Below are 22,162 nucleotides of genomic sequence, written 5' to 3'. Positions count from 1 at the left end.
ATTAGTTGTGAAAGTATTGTCCTGCCACGGTTATCCATGTGCGTGAAAGAAGACCATTATATGGGATTATTGTGCAGTAACATATGCGGAATGTGTCTGTTCTATATAATATAGCCACAATGTAGACTAGCAGATATCGAACGCCAAAATGGCTACCCACATACTCGAAGACCTCGCGCACAACTCCTGACACTTACTTGTATTCAAGAGATGTCCGACACTCAAGGACATCGTTAACGCATGGTAAATAATAAATTAACGAGTTTTACGTGCCAAAACCATGATCTGAGTATGAGGCAGGCTGTATGGGGAATTCCGTTATAATTTGAACCACCTGGGGTTATTTACCGTCCACCTAAATCTAAGCAGACGGGTGTTTTCGCATTTCGTCCCCATCAAAATACGGCCGCCGTGACTAGGATCGGATTTTGCGGCCTCGCGCTCAGCAGCCCAACACTACACCCACTTAGCAACTACGGCGGGTAAGGAATGTTGGCTGTTCGAGGAAGGTGGCATTCGGCACGAGAGATAATTTGTTTGCAGTGCCGTTGGAGAATGACCGTAGAGCGCATTGCTTTTAACGTGATGTAGTACGCGCTCAAAATTGTATACCCGAATTTTCCTTTCACTACTGGCGACCAGGCATCTCGCGTATATGTGTAGTCGCCTGACAGTTGCCGGGCGCTAGCGTCGGACAAAGGACCTACTTGACCTCTGTACAACACTTGCTGACATTCTCGCCTTATTTCGCAACAGTCGCGTTTCGGCTGAACTCCTTTAGCAGCCAGTTTATTTGTCCAGAATATTGGCTACCAAATTTACAGTTTTTTTAAATCTTTAAGTGATCTTATATACATCAGCTAGTACTGTCCTGAGATTTACAGCGGGATCACGTTTCCCAACATGCCTGCAGATATGTGGGCCACTGTTCATATTTTGGAGTATTTTTAATAGACGTTGAAACCATAGCACGAACCCCTTACCATGCTGCTCAAAAAGTAATTTTATTTTCCTGAGGTCTTGTGCAAGCTTCTGTGTTCTTTCCATTCATCAACTCCCTGATTTCTCTGTCAGTTATATCCCATTTTGACTACTACGATCCCACGAAAGTTGGCAATGATGTAATGGCGATGGGATTGAAGCAATTCTACCGTGGACACTACAGCCACTTTTCCTCACTGCGAATAAAAATATTGTATTAATGAGCGCCAACCTCAAGCATATAAATTCGAAGCCTAAAAAATTATGCGGATCACACGCTGTGAGAATCGATGTAAGCGAAGCTTTTGTGTTGTTTGCTTTTACTGACATTAATTAGCGGTAATGCTCACTGCGAATGTATCATTTCTTCAGCGTTTAGTGCAATACAAGAGTAGCGATACACCCAAGAGTAGCAATACATTATTAAGGAATGGTAAACAGTAAATTATGGGGTTTTACGTGCCAAAACCACGATCTGATTACGAGGCATGCGGTAGTGGGGGATTCCGTTATAATTTGGACCAGCTGGGGTTCTGTACTGTCCACCTTGATGGCAAATGTTATCTTGCGTGCGCCACTGCTTTTTCTCTGCGTAGTTCACAACACACAGCGAGACGTGTTTGCTCGAGGCGTTGTTGGGCGCCATTGTTTATAAATTATTAGAGGGTTCAGGATTGCCATTGCTTCACATTGCACATCGCATTGTGGCAGACGTCTTGGGAGAACTATAAGGCTCTACGTGCTAAAACCATAATAAGATTGAGGCACGCCATAGTGGCAGACTCCCGAATAATTTTCACTCCCTGCTGTTTAACATGCACCTAAATCTCTGTGCACGACTGTTTTCGTATTTCGCTCCCTTATAAATCCAGCTACCGCGGTAGAGCTCGAAACCACGCCGTCCAGCGATGTCATAGCCACACAGCTACCGCGGCGGGCACAGAAACGTTGATCTGACGTGCGACCATTTTCTTAGTGTTGCATAGACCCTACACTGATTTAATGCGGCTTTGCATTTGCACGCCCTGCGTCAATAGTCCGCTTGACGAATTTGCATGGCGTTTGTTTTTGAGAAATAGCAGAAACGTACAGCACCCTACCTTCCATTTTGCCTGGAACTGTTGTCGTATCTATATTAGTAACGGTTCCTTATCTTCGTTTCCTTAACATAACATTTTCCCTGTCACGACCTTCCCTCCTGTATGGGAACTGCGAGCAAAGTGAGACAAGGCTCTTATTGACTCATTTTGTGATTTCGCCGGTTTTACCCATTGTCTGCCTGTTCTCCTTGCTCCCTCTCTACCATTCTATTTACTTCTCCTCAGGACTTGCAGGTTAGTCCTGAAGTTTCTGCAATGCTCGAGTACTACGACCTTTGTTGATTTTGTTCAGCATGACGTCAACATTTTACTCAGCGTTTTACTCAACTATGACCACGCTGATTCGTTTGGGTTTGCATATGCTATTTAGTTTGATAAGGCCGTCCATCTAACCTCATTGTCTTCTGCAATATGTTATACGTCCCACGAGTTCTCTCATTAATCCAATTTTCAACTCACTCGGCCATATCCCCCTTCGGTTTCGCAAAGTGTGTGTCCATTGCTGTGGTTACCGAATGCGCCCAACGGCTTGCTCCCACTGAAGCCTTTCTGGCAACCTGAGCAACTGAAGTCGCAGGCTTTCTTCAACACGGCGCTGACGTTCAATATGGCTGTCCTAAACTACTTTTCGCGGACTTCGCCTCACCGCTTTCTCTTCAGTGTCAAATCTTACACAACCGCTTCTGCTGCAAACAACACAAACACGCAACGCCCTTGATGAAGTATCACTTACACGCTAGTTGACATGCTGTTGATGTACATTCCCTCTAATTACCGGGCTAGGAGCGCTACTCTGTCTTTGGTGACATTATTGGTCTACAAACTCGCTCAACACAGTCCTCGTTAGTCATCACTTTTTTTGTTGATAGGAGCATACTGTATTTCCTCTGAATATACTTTTGGCTTTAGATGCGACTTTGCACGCCTGTTTATACTGTTCCGCTGAAGGCGACCGTTGTGGTGAGGCCGCCGCCTCATCCTGAGCTTCATCGCCAGAGAGCACAGAAAGGTGTTTTCACAAATAAGCCACCTCATTGGAGCCCTTGTTTCTGCAGCGTTCTACCTTGTTTACTCCTTGTACTGGGCACGCTAACCACTAAGCTACGGCCTTCCCTCGCCACCATCGATTTATCGGCCTTCCCTCTTCTCGTTTTCGTCACTGACGCAGGCAGAATGGACGCAGAAACGAAAAAAAATGAAGGTTGCTTGAGCCGCTAGCTAATACATCATTAACTTTGGCAGGATACTCTCATCGGAGCGCATGTGGACTAGCGGATGCGGTCTGATCATCGTCTTAGCTTTATAGTAAATTTTCTCTCACTGAGACATTCCGTTTAAAACTGCAATGGTGGACAAAAATTAGACCTACCCGTGAACTAAAGCGTAAGTCCTTACTGGCTCACTAGTGTCCGGGCGCAGTCCGTGGTGCACGCAGGAGAGCGGTGATCACCGGCGAGGGGAGCAAGGGGAGCAGGCGCCGTGCGTGTCGGCGCGTGGGAGAGAGCGGACATGCACGTGGGGGTGCGCGCACACCGGCGACAAACCTTGCAGCCATATGGCTGTGATTGCATCCCATGTTCGGGGCCATGGCAGCGTCCGTTAGCAGAACAGTTCAGACAACAGCAACAGAGGCAGTCATAAACTTTCGGCTATCGCAGTTTAGTTCAGCAAAGTGCCCATATATTCTTTTGCTTATTTTCTAGCTTTAAATCGAAAACGCTCATTCCAAGCTTTACAGCAGCAACAGCTTCATTATGAGCGACTTGAACACTTATACAAAAAATAGCAATTTTTTTTTAAAAACGGCATCAGGATACTATATTTCGAGGCCTTGTCGCTGCCATTACGAGCCGGCACCACGTATCGAAGAAAGGGCATCACACTGCCGATGCACCCACGCAGCCGCTTATTTATAGACGAAAACAGAAAATATGACTGCTTTTCAGTTCTCGCAACTTGTTGAACACAATGCACCCGCCACCGTGAGAAACTTTTATTCTACAACATCGTCGCACAACGGCGGACTAATATCTATTGATCATATACTTCTTGACTGCTTGTTAAATACTTCTTGAAGGGGTTTAATTTTAGTTTTTATTGCAGAACCGCAAGTGCAGGGATCGCCGCGCGTACACCACAGCCACATATATGCTAGAGCCGCGCTCTTTTTCTTCTAGCAATATGGCCGCCGGCGGCTTCACGCACTCCCGTAGGTGGCGGCGGGGACTAGCACCCAGAAGTTTAAGCATATAACCTGCTTGCATAGAAACGACAGCATGCTTGTTAATAGATTGTTGGCTTCAATATGTTTGTCATGAGGCCCGAAATGGCACCCTGTCTCCTAATGCACTCTTTTGCTTGCATTCGCGTCCTTGAGCAACCGGGCACAGCGGGCCAGCGTAGACGCCACTGCGCATGTTGTACCACGCATGCGCGCTGGCCTCTACGCTAGCCCACTGGGCACGCTGGTCTACTGGCTCGCTGAGCTATACCTCTCTTTTGTCTTGAAGGGACGCTCACCGAACATACTGCAAAAGTACTTGCGTTGAGCGGATGTAAGGCGAGAAACACTGTTCTGAACTGTCTGTTCTCTAACCTGTGCACTAAACCGATGCTTGTAGTATTCCCGCAAACGCAAGGGTCACGAGTATGGCAACCGTAACCGGAAGAGTCACAGTATGGTCGTAAGTTGTCGCGACAGCGCAGCTTGAGTCCACAGAGCCTGTCACTAAGGCATACGCGGAGAGGTATGGCCGATGAATAAGTAATTGCCAAGATTGGTATTTGGTAAGCGTTCTTTACCAAGAACGGCGGGTGCTTATACTACCGCAAAGGACGCATGCTGGGCGGAGACTCTAATCATTTGCTCCCTACATCACACATCTACACTGGAATTTAACTAGTTTCTGAAATTCATGCTTATATTCTCTCGACCCTTAACTGCGACTTCGCCTGCCACCTGGACTTGTTTTTTTTTTTCTCGTTTTGTACCTCACTCCTTCCCCAATGTACGGAGACGTGCTTCCACCCACCTTCGCTTCTCCCTTGTTCTAAATGAATTCACTGACTCATTTATTTAATCCTAAATTGCTTCTGAAGATAGCGTCTCCATCTGCATTAATCATCCTGTTTCACCTGGAATCTTCTATGGCAAAACAGTGCTGCGGTATTGCTTATGGCTGGGCGTCGCATATACAGTTCTCTAGTAATGTCCAGTAGCGCACATGCAATTTTCGGTGGGTGACGGGACAGTATAGATCACCTTCTCTGCCACTTCCAAACACGGCGCTCTGCTCCGTGAGCAACTATTACCCGGTTCGGAGGCAGATCACTACCGGCGAAAGATATCCTGTGAACTTGGTCGAAGCAGTATGCGATTCACAAGGCCACCAAAGACCAACTGTGCTTCTTGAAAGTGCCTGCACTTTGTTTACTGCAGGTTTCACTCTCGCTACCTCTCCATTCTGTTCCCTTGTCTCTCTGTTTATATTGTAATACGTATCATTAGGATTGTGGTTGCAGTGGAAAAAAATGCAAGCCTGTGAAGTTTGGCAAGCTGGCCACGCGGGAGAGGTAGAGAGGAGATGGGACCGCTTATAAAAGCATATATATATATATGCTCCAGACCCCATCATTGGTTACGCTTCACTCCTAGAAGAAACTGTGTCGATTGAGGTACTGAACACCACTGCAATTCAGTAAACTCGGCATAAATCATGGATCCGGGACCTCACAGAGGTGCGACCTAATTCTTACTTCTTTTCTCTCGCATTTACCGCTAAATTACCATTAATATTTTCCCCTCCCCGCATGTACGGTAGCCAATTGGGCACGTCCATGGCTAAACTCATTGGCTTTGGTAATTCCATTATCTGCCCTTTTCTATAGTATGTTCTACATTCTTTTTGTCAGTGGCCTGCCTCATCTCTCACAGGACGTGGTACAACACGAAAGAAGCCTCGCTACGCTAGTCGAGGGCGTTTTTTTTTTTTAAATTTTTGATGCGTCGATATAAAAGGTACATTTCCTATCCAAGCCTAAATGACAGCGATACAGGAGAGGTGTGTTACGGTAGCTCGTGGGTTTCGACTAACGACGGCACTCACGCAGAACTTTCATATTTTTCGTGGTTGTGAACCGGAGTGAAAGGCAAGAGGGTAGCACGCCTCCCTAAAATGAAAAATTCTGAATGACCTTTTGTCTCAAGGTTGGACGTACGTCAAGGACCCGCAATACGAAGCACCAACTTACAAAGGGGTGACTCAGATTAAACGTTTTCAAGTGAATAGGCTTTCAGTTATCCTAAGGATATGTTTATTGAAATTTCCTTCCTTGCCATTAGGCGAAAGCAGACTAATAATCATTTAAATTTTCTTTATTCCTGAGACCTTCTGTGAATGTCCTGGTCGCTGTCATTTTAAACTTCTTAGATTAAAAACTGAGCTTTGAATAATAAATTATTTGTATAAATGAGTAAACGCACACGCAACAAAAATCCTAGCCCATTTCTCAATATCCACTCAATGAAGATGTAGCACGCCTACACTGTCAATTCGTAGTGATGTGAAGAACGCAGCTGCTGTAAACGAGTGAGTCAGGAATATAACTCATTAAAAGGCGAAATTGCGCTTGAAAAGAAAATAACAATCAAAGCAGAACTATGGCGCGCAAAATAGTGCTTCCTCTGAATCTGATCTACGAAGCAAGGCATCGGTTCATCAGATTGAAATAGTCGTATATTGCAGCGCAATTGCGGGCGCTGAAATGTGATCAAGAATGTATACGACGGCAGTAATCGCTTCATGTGCGCAATCTGATTAGATAACTATCTTCCTCTATTGAACCCGTGACGACGTTCTGGATACTTGAACTACATGCAGGTGCGGCTGGAGCTAAGCGATAACCTTGGAATGGTGGTGAGACGCTAAAGGAAGCTCGCCCGTAAAAGAATAATAATGTACTATTGCTTCAAATATTAGCTTAAATATAACGCGCGTGTTAAAAGGGGCCCCAAAGACTGCACAGCGTCGCAGACACGCCAAAAATTCCAGAGCTGAACACTTTCAGATTACTGGCAGTTGTTACACCAGTATTTCGCGTGTCAATGATTCCCTGTAGTCCAGGGACCAGTTCCATCACAGACACTGTGTCGGAGCTAATATTTCACGTTACTGCACATATGTCAGCAATAATTGTCACAAAATCACGGTATTTACTTTTTTTAGGTCTTAACATTAGACAGCCAAAATACATGCCGCAAAAATTCATCCTAATACACTAGTACTTTATATTCTAACGTACATGTCCACGCTGTTCCATCTGTTGGACAGTACTGAAGAATATATACAATGCTTTACGTCTGGCAACTGTTTTAACGCGAAAGCATTAAGGACCCTATATCTCAGAAAATCTCGTGTCGGCGGCGATGTCTGTCAGCAAACATTTTCGCACGTATTTCGGCATATCGATATGCCATGCTTTGCTAGATCGACAGCGCATACCTTTCATGTTAAATCTTCTAAATCTGAGAAAACGCGCTGTGTCTCTGACTCAAAACTGCCATACAGTGCACGCAATCAGTTCTCCGACGTGGCTATCATGAACAGCTGACATACGAAATCGTGAAACTTCACCATCACGTCCAACAAAAAGTTCACGAGGTTTTCTTTCAATGGGTGCCTGGCCTTTGTGGAATCAGTGGCAATGATTCCGCCGATAACGCTACTCGCACATCATTTCAAGAAGGTCACAGCGTTCCAGTTCCGCTTTCGAGGACAGATGCCGCAAGGCAGCTTCGGCACCTGGCACGCAGTCTTTCACTGACCGAGCGGAAGTCGCCAAACTTGAGACTTACACCACTGCATCGATTATACCCCTCACTGCAACTCCGAGCTCCATTCGGACTTCCTCTACGTGGAGCTACGCTTCTCTGTCCCCTTTGGTTAGGAGTTACCTTCACAAAGGCATATTCTACATTAATTGGAGTGACCTACAGTGCAGCATATGAAGTCTGCGGCACCGTTGAAAATATCGACCACCTGCTGTGCTACTGTCTACGATATGCTCCGGAAAGAGAACTTGCTAACGCTCTCCAAAAACTGGACAATGGGCCGCTTTCCGTGCAGGTGCTGCTAGAACACCGTCCCCATCGCTCATCCGCGCATAAAGCGCTGAAGCCGCTTTTGTGCTTCTTGATGACGACAGGCTTGTGTGAACGTCTGTGACTATTACTACAATTTGGCAGCGGCGGTTGCGGTCGCGAGCAAGTCGCTAATCTACTTCTGCTTTTGCCACAGCATATGCGGAACAACCCACGGCCGAAGCAAGGAAAGGCTATCACCTCTACACGTGCGGTGCCCAGCTGACCCCCTCGTCACGACAGTGACTGGTCTGCTGCGTCTGCCCTCTACCGGCCAAGCTCCCACATATAAGCAGGCATCGCTGACGCTGTCGCTCACTTTTGGCAGCGGCGGTTCCGGTCGCGAGCAAGTCGCTAATCTACTTCTACTTTTGCCACAGCATATGCGGAACAACCCACGAGCCGAAGCAAGGAAAGGCTATCACCTCTACACGTGCGGTGCCCAGCTGACCACCTCGTCACGACAGTGACTGGTCTGCTGCGTCTGCCCTCTACCGGCCAAGCTCCCACATATAAGCAGGCATCGCTGACGCTGTCGCTCACTTTTGGCAGCGGCGGTTGCGGTCGCGAGCAAGTCGCTAATCTACTTCTACTTTTGCCACAGCATATGCGGAACAACCCACGAGCCGAAGCAAGGAAAGGCTATCACCTCTACACGTGCGGTGCCCAGCTGACCACCTCGTCACGACAGTGACTGGTCTGCTGCGTCTGCCCTCTACCGGCCAAGCTCCCACATATAAGCAGGCATCGCTGACGCTGTCGCTCACTTTTGGCAGCGGCGCTTGCGGTCGCGAGCAAGTCGCTAATCTACTTCTACTTTTACCACAGGTTGGTCTTTTTTTTCCCTTTTCTTTCCAACCATATTTTTCTCTGTGTACACAGCTGCCGCTGCTGCCAAATTTCGTGCTGTTTACGCAATGCCAACCAATGCTGAGTTGTCAAAAGAAATGGACGCTTAACGGTCTGAGGTTGCTGTGATGCGTGACAGCCTGAACATCTTTAATGAACTTTTCGAGACGGTTAAGAAGCAGAATATTGATCTTGCTGTTGAAAACAGGGCTCTCAAAGATGAAAATGTCGACTTGGCGCGCAGGGTTTCGGAACTGGAACAGTACTCCCGACTAAATAACGTAGAAATAAAAGGTGTCCCTGCAACTAAAGGTGAAAGCTGTCTTGCGGTTGTTCAGTCTATGGGTGATGCTATAGGATGAAAAATCGCTCCTGAGGATGTAGATACTGCCCATCGTGTACCAGCTAAAAAGGAAACAAATATTATTGCACGCTTTTGCTCCCGAGAAAAAAAAACTGAGTTCGTGAAAAAGGCACGCAGGGCTCGCTTGACCACTGTGAACCTTGGGTTTCCACAAAAGGATCAGAAGCCTTTATACGTAAATGAACATCTTACGCAAGAAAGAAAGCAGCTGTTTGCACAAGCTCTTGAGCTGAAAAAGGCAAGAGGCTGGAAACACCTCTGGACAGACCACTGCGTAATCAAGGCGCGAAAGGCAGATGACAGCCGTCTTTACCGGATCTCTAGTGCGGGTGATCTTACTGTTTTCACCTAGCTTACTAGTGTTTGCGGCTGCATTTCTTAAACCTGCGCAAAAATGTTTTCTTGTCAGGATCTTAAAAAAACATTTCAGTGATGAAACTCCCAAGTTATCGCTAATACATTTCAATATTCGTAGTCTACGAAAAAACTATGACAGCCTCATAGCATTTCTTTCCATAATTAATCACAACTTCTCTTTTATCTGTCTATCCGAGACATGGTTGTCACCGGACGATAGAAATTTATATGCGCTACCAGAGTACAATGCGGAGTACTGCTATAGTGCTATGCCACGTGGCGGCGGATCTGCCATATTTATTAAATCATCATTGCCATACAAACGCCGCAATGATCTTGCCTTTTGTAATCTGATCTGCGAATCAATATGGTTAGAATTTGATCAGAGTGTTTTTTCAATTGATGGCCGGAACACAGTGTTAGCGTGCCTTTATCGTTCACCATCATCGTCATACTCTGAGTTTTGTCTGCAGTTTGAAAAGTTGTTGCACACTGTTGCGAACGAAAACAAAAATGTCATTATCTGCGGAGACATCAACATAAACATTATCGACCCTAATAGTCCATCATGTTCTGATTATCTTGCGTCTTTTCTTAGCTATGGCCTTGCTTCTCTAATCACTTCTCGAACTAGATGTGACATGACAGGATCTAATACGTTAATTGATCACATATTAACCAACTTTACTACAGATCGTACGGCAGGAGTCATCGAGCACAGCATAACCGACCACTACCCTGTATTTTTTACTTTAGGTAGAGAAAATTCTAAAGCGACTGAAAAGAAAGAGAAAGTACATTTCGACTCTCAAAAATTTATCTCTATGATACAGTCAAATGACTGGACCGCAGTACTCTGTGAATCTTCCGCGGAAGAGGCTTATCAGTTGTTCTTGGCTAAAGTTACACGCTGCATTCATGAATGCACTACTACATCTATCCTAACTCGTTTCTTCAGTTCCCCTCGAAAACTTTGGGTCACGAAAGCGCTACTTCGATGTATATGTAAGAAAAATCGGCTCCACAAAAAGGTAATTTGTCAACCATTTAACTGTGAACTTAAATCTCGTTTCAAAAAATATTCTAACACGCTTGCAGCAGCACTTAAATGTGCTAAACGAGATTACTTTCAGAACAAGATTTTGAATAATGGCAATATTACGAGGCGCAACTGGCAGGTCATTAACGAATTCTTAAATAATAAATGCCGTGAGCATGTAACAAAAATAAAAACTGAGGCACCAGTTTCAATGTTTCACCAGTTCAATGATTTTACTGAAAAATGAAAGAATACAAATAGGCCTGTAGTTATTCAGAAGTTCACGATTGCCTTTTTTGTGAACAGGTGTTATTTTACCAACTTTCAGAGAACTGCCACCCAGCTGATATCGCGAATGCCTTCAGCGAGTATTTTAGCAGTACTTGCGATTCTCAAACAGATCCCCCATTACCGACATTGCCTCGTCATCTTCATTCTTTTTACTTGCGACCTACGAGTGCAAAGGAAGTTCTTCATGTTATATATTCACTTAGGTCTACTGGACCTGGCCTAGACTCTGTTCACCCATCACGTATCAAGTTAGTTTCTAATGAACTGTCTCCTATCATAGCCGATATTGTTAACAAAATGTTTAAAGCAGGCATATTTCCCAGTTCTCTGAAAGTTGGTAAAATAACAACTGTTCACAAAAAAGGCAATCGTGACCTTCTGAATAACTACAGGCCTATTTGTATTCTTTCATTTTTCAGTAAAATCATTGAACGACTAGTTCATACACCTTTATCATCCTACCTAGCAAAATTTAATCTACTATATCACCTAAACAGTATGGCTTTCGGCAGGGTTGCTCAACTGAGCTTGCGCTTCTAACCTTTGCCGACAAAGTCAAGAAGGCAATCGACCAAGGCTTGCTGGTTGGAAGTGTATTCATAGATTTAACAAAAGCCTTTGACACCATTAATCACAAAATTCTAATGCATAAACTTGAATCTTACGGCATAACTGGCCCAGCACTTCAGCTTATTTCTAGCTACCTAACTAATCGTACTCAAGTTGTTCAGATTGATGGCAAACTCTCATCTGCTAAGAACATATATCAAGGCGTTCCTCAGGGCTCGATCCTTGGCCCGCTGCTGTTTCTGCTATTTATCAACGACCTACCTAATGTTCTAACCACTACGGACTGTATATTATATGCAGACGACACCACTATTTTTACTTGTGCTAACGATGTCGACGAGCTACAGCAAAATGTTAACGTTGATCCTCTAAAAACGGTTTTTATGGTTTTTCATTCCTTCCCGACACTAATTTCGAACTCTATATCGGTGCGTCTTGAAAACAACTTAATACCAATATCTGTTAGCGCTAAGTTTCTTGGCGTAGTTTTAGACAGGCATCTGAAATTCAATCTTCATGCGCAGTCACTTGTCCATAAGATATCGTTTGGAATACGCGCCATAATCAAAACGCGCTCGTACTTTCAGCCACACATTATCCATTCCCTTTATCATGCACACATTCACAGCCATTTATCTTACTGCATATCAGCCTGGCGAAACACATACCTCGCTCACCTCAGCCAACTTCAACGCATGCAGAATCAGGCGATTCGCCTCATGACTTTCAGCCATTTCCTATCGAATGCAATGCCACTTTATTGCAGTTTAAACATTCATCCTCTTCATCAGCTCTTTCAGTTAAAGTTAACAACCGTGATCTATAAGTTATTTCGTAATATTGCACACATAGATGGCTTTGTTATTGAAACTTTTGTAAATACTAACACTACTAGGTTCTCTGAACTCGATAATCGTCTTTTGCCTAAAGTGCGCACAAACTATGGTAAGTTCACTACCACATTTGCGGGAATAAAACTATGGAATTCTATTCCACATACCATAAAATCATCCCCCACAGAGCATATATTCAAGAATCAGGTTAAGAAATACTTTATGCAGCAACTCTCTTCATCCTAACCACTGCCTTTGTGATTGTAATCATAATTGACTTAGCTATTGTACTACACGTTTATTACTCATATTTCTATTGTATTTTACATTTGCATTGCTTGTTCACTACGGAAGTCTTCTTCGCAATTTTTTGCCTTACTAAACAGTTTTGAGTTCTTCTTTTTTCGCACTGTTTTCTTATTTAGTCTGTAATGCCACCGTAACCAATGCTTGATCTGTATTGTCTTTTTTTATTTTTTCATGTATGGGAGTCCCCCTGACAGTTTGTAACTTTGGGACTCCCTGTGTAGTGCTCATTTTGCATACAATTCTTGTAAATCTGACATCATTGATGAATAAACTTGAAACTTGAATTACTGTTAGACCACACGCATCAGCAAACTCACCGCTAATTTCCTTCTTTCCTTCCCTTCTCTCGCATCCTGGCATCTTTGTTTTCCTCCTTCCGATTCTTCCGGTGTAGGGTATCCAAACGGACATAATTCTGGGTAACCTTCCTGCCTTCTGCGTTCTTCTTCTGCCTTCCTTCCTTCCTTTCTTCTAAAACTGAAATATTAAAAGTTCGAAACAATGTTAGAAACCTGAAAATGATGCAATTTTCGTGGTGCGGCTGTGCACAACCTACGGGATCGGCCCAGACAACAGGCCGCGTTTCTATCAAAACACTCGCCTTCGTGCATAGCGTTGACCGCCAGCGTTTCGCGGTTAACATTAGCGTTACATAAGCTGCAGTTGCCGGAAAGCGTGAGAAGCAGTCGGCGACCTTTGAGTACTATCGCGTTCCACCCTTAAAGACAAAGCTTAAGCGTCCCCCGACTTTTTATTCCTAATGACTTGAGGAAATTGATCCTGATGCCAGCAACGCTAAGAAATGTAATCGGGAGCGCACACAATGTTTTCGCACATCTTCTGTGATGTACCGTAGCGCTGAGGAGCTTGTATAATGCAGAAGAATCTATTGCAAAGGCAGAAGTGCACGCCCTGGCACGTGCGTTTAAGCTCATGAACTTGATTTGCGCCAAGAAAACCTGCCCATGCTTTCACACTATAAAACTGGTACAGCGCAATAAAGAAAGGAAAAAAAAACAGGCTGAGCCAACCAGTTACAGGAACAGAGCCTTAAGTTCCAACTCTTCCTTCCTTTCTATGTTGCCTTGTACCGGTTTTAATATGCAATATCAACTCGCCCAATGCTCCACCCTATTGAGTATGCTTTCACATTTGCTTTATAGGAAGTCTACTGCACTATCAATATGCCGGCTGTTTATAACTAGACAAAATAAGAATACTAACCAAGATAAGTCTTGGGGAGACTATTTTATCTTTCGAGTGTTCATATTGGTAACCTGTAGGTACGGCTAAGTTGAGACGTTGTATGCGTAATTAACAAAACTACGTTAAATATATTTTCAAGTATTGATCTTTTATGCCTAAAGAAAATTAGCAGTTTGGAGCCCGTCCTAGAACTTATCTAGCCGAGCGAGGACATTTTGATTAGACATGATTCTGTAAGAGCTATGCGAACAAAAATGTTCTAATTAAGCGGTCTCAAAAAGCGTAACTGACGCACAAAAAGAAAGTCTGTAAAATCAACCTGACCCCGCGTAGGCTTTTGTGATGCCAATAATATGACTCTGTAAGCGCGTTCCTGGTGAACAGTCCACTTTCGATTTTTGTTGAGAGGAAGCTTTAGCTCAGGCCCAACTCCGACGCGGCCTATTCAAATTCATGTAAAAGGCAAAAAACGTTTTTCTGAGATAACCCCTGGACGGATTTTAATGAAATTTGTTGCATTTTAGAGAGGAAGGTAAATTCTAGTGACTGTTGCAAGCGGAATTTTGATTTAGGGTCTCAATTTTGTTTACAAGAGAATTAAAAAATTTGAAAAACATAGAAGCACAAAGTTTACAAATTAACAGCGCTGAATCAAGAACAGATATCCAGATTCTTTATATGTCATCCGTTAAACCATTCAAAGGGGGCAAATATGATGTAATTTGCCGTGTTACTGGAATTTCTTACGTTGTATACAAGGGTTCAGCAAAGGCTGCATTTACATATTACTAATTTTATTTTTAGTTTCGTATGTAAGAAATCATTTTTGTCCGCTATAGATGTACTATTATATGCAATTCAAATATTTGTTCAATATTTTTTCTTTGCTGAGTTAAAGCTTTGTAAACGTTTCAATTTGTAAAAAACATCGTAAAAAGTTTTGATTTTTGCCACTTTTCAATAAAATATTGACGACCCAAATAAAAAATTCGGAACCAACAGTCACTAGATTTTAAATCTCTTTAAATGCAACAAACCTCGGCAAATTTGGCACAATCGTTGCCCAGAAATACGAATTTTCCTTTTACATGTATTTACATTAGAGCACCCGAGCTAAAAAGCTTCGTCTTAACGCTGCTTATTCCAAGGCAAGCAGTGCACACTTTTAATATCAGCATACGAGCGAACGTGTGCCGCCGAAAGCAGCTTGGTCGTAGATGCAACGCATGAGGCAATGATGGTGTAGGTTTAGCTTGTCGCTGGCTTGAAGACGGTGAGTTGCCGCCGTGGGAGGGAAGATAACGAAGGTGAATAGCTAGGTAGCGGCTCACGGAGCCATGGCGATGGTGACGGTGTCATCCTGACGAAATTTGGGGCGGTGATATTGACGGCGCAGGCGTCATTTGTCTTTTTTGCCTTGATTTCACTTTCAGAAAGAGATAGTGCTATAAATGCAGAGTAATTCGCTTTTGTCTCGTAGATTTAAACACGGGTTTAAATAAACTCTACATCCCATTAATCTCGTAGAGTGGGCGTAAGTGGCGTAGCGCTCTCTCTCTCTCTCACACACACACAGATACGACACATTTTCACCCGCAATTACATTTGAGCGCGTCTACGCGTCACACACCCACAAAAATGTGCGCACGCAGGCACACGGAACTGCACGAGCACAGAAAGGCACGTATGCTCGCACACGCATACACGCACTCGTGCGTACGCAGATTCAAATACAGAGACACAAACACGTGCTCACACGAAGATGCAATTACACACGCGCGTACGCTCAAGGAATGTACGCTCGCGCACAAAATATTGCGGAGTGCGCGAGCGCGTTGCGAAACGACCCTCCTCCCCTGCTAGCCGGGAACCCCTGGTGTCGAGACCAACGACTGCACGCATGCGCGTCCCTCCGAGACTGCAAGCGCGCATGTTTCCGTGGTTGCTCCTAGCGCGCCGGCGATATCCGAATGCAGCCGCGAGGTGCCTTCTTGCGATTGGCGCTGTGGTGGCTTCGACGGGAAAAGCTTCCTTTATACCACGGAAATCAAGGGTGCGATCTTGTACGCGTTCCAAACTCGAACGGAGGCGGTCCGTTCCGTTGCGTTATCCGATAGCAGACAACACGGAATGATTGACAGCAGATATCACTTCACAATTGACGTAATGGCGTTCGACACCGTTCAAACTGACCAAGCGTTTGCGGCTCGGTGGAACGGACCACCTCCGTTTATTTGGAACGCGTACAAGATCGCACCCCAAGAGTTCATTTCGTACTGCCTGTCTCCTTCTATAGAGCGCCTTTTCTGCCTCGCTCTACCGCGGGAGAATGCCCCGTTCGTAAAAGAAAAAGAAAGAAAACAACAACAACGATGATTGGCAACGAAAAGGTGCAGCGCAGAAAAAAAAATGACGTGTTCTCCACCGGGCCCTATGCGTCAGCGCTCGTGACTCGACAAAAAGCGGCCGCAGCGGCGCGCGCAAGCTCAGGCTTTTAAACACGCTTTTTAAACAGGCTTCACATAGTTGTTGTGCCGGTCGAAGCCGCCACAGCGCCAATCGGCGCCAATCGCAAGAGGGGCAGCTCGCGGCTATGGATATCGCCGGCGCGCAAGGAGGACGCGCGTGCAGGCGTCGGTCTCGACACCAGGGGTTCCCCTAGTAGCGGGGGAGGAGGTTCATATCGCCACGCGCTCGCACACGCCGCAATAATTTGTGGGCGAGTGTACATGCATATACACTCTCTCCTTCCCTGCTCCCGCGCGAAAACATGCGCGTGCAAACAGACTGAATGACACTCTTTCTGAAATCAGCGTTCGAACTCCAGCAGTAATAAGTGGCTTTACGGTTCATATTTGGCGCTTCTTCATGTCAATGTGCCCTCAGCCCATTGGGTTCAAAAACATTTGCTCCTGTCGTGTGAGATGATCGCCCATCCCCGACCGAAACACTGCTTTAACGCACATGTTCCTACTACGTGTAATAAATGCATATGTTGTTACAAACGACAACCTATTGGCACAGACAGTTGAAGCTTGTTGATACTCGGCTGTTATATAGAAATAAGATTGTTTAAAATTTTGCCCACTCAGTTCTCTGTATTGCCTTGAAGTTCCATAGGATGGTGAAGGTGAAATGTACACAGTATGTCCATGCTACAGGACACAATAGTACCTTTTTTTAAATTAACACAAAGACATGCGCATGCTTGTAATTATGTTGTCGAAGGAATAATATCTCATAATAAAAGCGATGACTTAACAAACAAGCAACCCATTCGTATGTTTTAGGAAGCAAAAATAGACAATACGATATTTGAAGAGCACTCCTGACAAAAAAGCAATACTTAAACCAAATAATTAGTTTGTGTTATGGCCATCTGGCGGAAGACTGTGAAACTGAGTCATACGTGGAGTTAAAAGAAAGGAGGTATCACGCAGCATGGCATCGAACTACTGCTGGCACAGAACGATATGTGCGCGCGATTAAGCGACTCGGTCACGGCTTCTAACGTTTCAGCGAGCGTTACGCTTGAGCTTTTATAGATACCACGTGAACTTCCACGACGGTGCTTCAAAAATCGCTTTTGTGAACAGTGTTACACCGTGTGTAGAGAGTCGAGACAAACATCAATCGAAAGCTGAGTCTCAGGACTACATACGTTGCAGTGACTTTTACGATAGACGCTGTAGTTTTATCACAGGTGCTTTTTTTGTCTCAAAAATCGGGCTCAAATTTTCGTAGTTTCCATAGGCTTCCATCGCAGAATTCTTAACCTCGGTTCCTAGAGCGGTTAATTCTTAACCGCTCTAGGAAGAGAATTCTTGCTTGCCACAACGTGACCACTGCATTTGGCTCATGTGGATTGTCTTACAGAACATGTCTGTCACCTGCCTTTTTCAATAATCGACATGCAGCTTTTGTTATTCGCGAAAAGCTCGCTAGTCTCATTGAAAACGCGCTGTCATTCTGCCGGGGTCACTTGGGGCACTGTTTGGTACGTGTCCCGAAAAACTGGATATGCAACCGACCTCATAAGAAACATTAAAAAATAATTGCTAATCCCCCCCTCCTTTGTCTGTGGTGGTGACGCGCCATAAGATGGCGCAAAGACGGGTCACCGAAGCGCCGGCTTGATAGCGGCGGATCGCGGTGTGTGCTGCCCAAACGGAAACGCAAAACCGCCTCCCTTCGGCACTGCGTGTTCTGTATCTGTACCCGCTAAAATAATGCAGCAGCTGCACTGAAAGATCCCTTTACCAAGAAGCATAATAGTCGGCCAATTTTTTTTATAGCTTGAACCCTTCTTTCAAAGCGCGTCTTTAAAAAATACTATCCTCAGTACTTTGTGTGTAAATGCAGAACAAAGGATTTCACGAAGAGTAAAAGAAAGATAAACTTTGAAATGGTGTAGAAGAGGTGTTAAAACGTGCCGTAGTTCAAGGGTTCTAGGGTTCCTGGAAAATTTATTATGTTGGCCTTGAGAAAGAGGGTATCTTTCAAGGAATGATTTCTCCCAAGGATTTCGTTCCAGTGCGCTGTAATAACGCAGGTACGAGTGGGTAACTATTAGTAGCCTTAAAGCTGCGGTGATTGGCCGCAGATTTTACCCCACTTGGCCATGGCTATGTCGCGACTTCTTCAAGTGGTGAGTCACACGTTGACTACATCAGGTTAATTTAAACCCAGTTTGTTCGCGCATGCTCTAGGTAAGCAATTTTATCGTCAAGCCTGTGCAGCACCGAGGGAAATTTAAAGATGATTGCGCGACGGATGCGCAAGCAACATCACGACGCAACGTTCGGTCACTTTGTTTACATGAGATTATGGGGTCTTACGAGCCAAAAGCACTCTCTGATTATGAGGCACGCCGTAGTGGGGGACTCGGGAAATTTGGACCACCTGAGGTTCTTTAACGTGCACCTAAATCTAAGTGCATGGATGTTTTCGCGCTTCGCCGTCATGGAAATGCGGCTTTCGTGTACGGGATTCGATCCCATGACCGCACGCTTAGCGGCACAACACTACAGATACTAAGCAGCCGCGGCGGGTCTCGCTTTATTATATCGCTAGAAAGAGACGGATACCGCTGCCGGCGTTCACTGCAATGCTGTGAGCACACATACAATGTGCAAACTACAAAGTAGCGGTTTCCAATATTATTTCCGCGTGGTAATTTACTCATAACATGAACATATTCAACCGTTACGCTTACGCATGTTTCTATAATCCGTTCACAAGATTTCTTAGTAGCCCGTAGCGGAAAGAGAAAGTTCTGGCGCTAATTTGTTGATGTATTGAAATGGATTATTTATAATGTTTTTGATACGTTATGATTTAAAACGAGGATATATCGGAGAAATGATGAATACGCCCATAGCGAATCAAAGCAGATTTTCTGCATAAGGCGCAGGTGGTACTCGTACATTGAAATCTAAGTCGGTGGCTTTTTGACGGACGTTCTCAATCGTTGTAACAAACGTTCAATTCTCTTAACGACACCTTTTTTCGTACCTAGCCTAGTTAAGATATTTTTCTACACTCATTCTAGGCAAACTATAAGAAACTTTGCTCATTGCCAAATGCTGAGCCTACAATTACCGTATAAAGAGCGCCTTTCATTTCAAATCTGTGGGTGACCGCTGTTGACCAAGGAAGTTGGCGTTGACAATGACCTGCAGTGCTGGCGTCTTCGTCCACCTGTAGCCACTGCAATGTACTGCCTGAACACGCCTACAGTGCAAGACGAGCGTAGTACAGTGCTCGAAACATTCAGGTTCCTGCTGCCAGAGGAGAAACAGCTGCTCCTATTTTCATGTGAGATGACCTGCTCGTCTGATCGGCTGCAATTGCCACAGATGTAGCAGACAATCCGCATTATCATACCAAAGTAGGCCATTCGCTTGAGGTAACATCGGGGTTTATAAAATTTGGGCACTTATTTTTTAAGGGAGCACACATTCTATGCGAACGCATGCTATCAAAAATAAGCTTAATTTAGCCGCATGTTTCAGGCGTTGCCGCAGACGCAACGTGGGTAGCCAATTGGATAGCTAGTCTGACTGACATCACGAGTGCCTGCTACGTAGATGCATCGCAATGGGGCTGCGGGAATGTCAGTTGAGCGGCGCCGCCGCAATTGGCAGTGATGCGCTTTTGAACATTGTAAGAATTTGCACGCTTTCTGCTGATCGCTTAAATTTCTCGCGGAATGGGCAGAAGGCCTTAGCGTAACGAATCATTGCATTTATAAAAAATTGTGTAACTTATTTCAAGGTCTCTTAACCAAGATTGTGAACATCATGTTATGTACGCAAATCGGATGGCTGCTAATTTTACAGTTTTCTGTTAGATTGGGTGCTCTCTTGTGCTGAAACAACTTTTAAAGAATCACCTGTGGTAGATAGCACAATACTTACTAAACGTACTAAATTGCCCTCAGACGGACCTTAGATCTACGGGCAATTGAATCCGTAATTGATTATTCACCAAATCCCACTAATTAGATGCTTTACTAAACATTTACGCCAGATATGCCAATCTACAATTTCGAAATAGTTAGTTTACAATGCATATCAACTTGGAACAAATTCTGAGACTGGCACCACCTTCGAGATATACGCCGTCAAACCCGCGGTATACATCGGCTCTTGTTCCACTTACGTTTTGAAGGAAACGCTCGTGTCTGCATTGAAGCCAAAAAGGTACTGGGACGCCTATATATGTGTGCCAAACTTAGAATATTATTACCTGGAAGCTGGTGCCATCCAAGACATTCGCTTCAAGGACATAGGCCTTGCGAACTCGCTGGTTAAAGTTCGCAAAATGCGTTGTTTGCGGTTACACAAATAATCAATATACGTATTTAACTTCAATTATGATACTTATTCAAATGATCTTTTAATTTTACGTAGAGCTAATGCCCACTTCATCAAGTAATTAGTTCAAAGGTAAGAATTGTGCTCTATAACACAGGCGCTTTTAAACTATGCGGTGCAGCTAAGAAAAACAATGCATCAATATCTGACAACAAACAGGCGGTGTACGGCTGTTCTTCTTTTTATATGGGACTCGTATTTGTTTTATTTTACGGTTTGATCCATCAGCTGTCGCAATGGACGTTGTGTGGTGTGCGTGTGTCTGAGCTCCGTCTGTGTACCCTGCACCCACACCTAAATGTTGCGAGGCGGAAAGAGACAAATGTTTTTTGCAAAGGCAGGTGGCACAAACAATACAGAAAGTTTACGCTGACGCCATAGAGAACCAAGCAGCCAACCATTAGCAGCAGTTGCACAACTTGGTCGTCAGTGTATGAACTCTGCTAGTTCTGGACCCGTTCGTCATCACTGAATTTTTTTACATCAAATACACATTAACGATGCATGTCCCCAACCATTTGCTCTACTTGCAACGCTCCCAAGGAATGCACAATTAGACGTTAGGTGCGAGAGCTGTGCAATATTTTGTCCTCGCACGCGCGCATCGAGATCGGCTTCGCTTTCAAGAAGATACATCAACGTGGTCTAGAGATGTCCATGTTCTTTAGAGTTCTGGTGTTTCTAAACTGTTTTCGCGACGGCACCTACGTTCGCGTTGTCTCTCATCCGTTGCAGGCACCTACTCTTTCAGAATGTTAGACTCGTGGCTTTCGCCTTTCTACTTCGCTTCGAAAATGAAGCCGATTCATTCTTCATCAATAACGTGTCTCCTGAAAGACTCTTTTCAGCATGCATAGAATAATCCAGGTTTTCGTTAGACCGCCCGTGACATCCAACGTGGTTAAACGTGGGCCAATGCATGGAAATGTACGCCATGTGCTAACAGGCTGCACCGCGGGTGACACGAGCACAAACGCAGGTGGCACTGCGGCTCGTCACACATGCTTGATGTGTCGCATGCTTCCTGCAGAACAACACCGCAAAAACAAACAGTATGGCAACGTAAGGTGAATTCACACATAGCCACAATGTGACGTCATGGTTTATAAAATAGAAGCGGGACTTTCTCCAAGCATGGGCGGATAAAGCAAATTAGCAGACAATGTTTAAAGGTACGTCAGAAGGTTATAATGCAGAAAATATAGGTAATGTTAAATGGCCTGGCGAAAAAACGACAATTTTTTCT

The 22,162-nt window shown here is 44.6% G+C and overlaps 2 protein-coding genes across 5 annotated transcripts in view; one reads left to right on the top strand and one right to left on the bottom strand.

The window, feature by feature from the left end:
- Positions 1–13,306, bottom strand: part of LOC139061299 (calcium-activated chloride channel regulator 1-like) — a 332,028-nt gene extending 318,722 nt beyond the window's left edge. Inside the window, exon 1 of the mRNA XM_070541075.1 lies at positions 13,150–13,306. The gene's annotated coding sequence lies outside the window, so the exon portion shown is untranslated. The remainder of the gene's footprint in view (positions 1–13,149) is intronic.
- The window catches only part of LOC139061298 (calcium-activated chloride channel regulator 1-like), a 240,171-nt gene that overhangs the window by 3,805 nt on the left and 214,204 nt on the right, over positions 1–22,162 (top strand). The gene's annotated exons all lie outside the window — the stretch shown is intronic.

Source organism: Dermacentor albipictus, chromosome 6 (assembly GCF_038994185.2).
Source record: "Dermacentor albipictus isolate Rhodes 1998 colony chromosome 6, USDA_Dalb.pri_finalv2, whole genome shotgun sequence".
Classification (NCBI taxonomy): domain Eukaryota; kingdom Metazoa; phylum Arthropoda; class Arachnida; order Ixodida; family Ixodidae; genus Dermacentor; species Dermacentor albipictus.
This window is presented reverse-complemented; position numbering and strand designations above follow the sequence as displayed.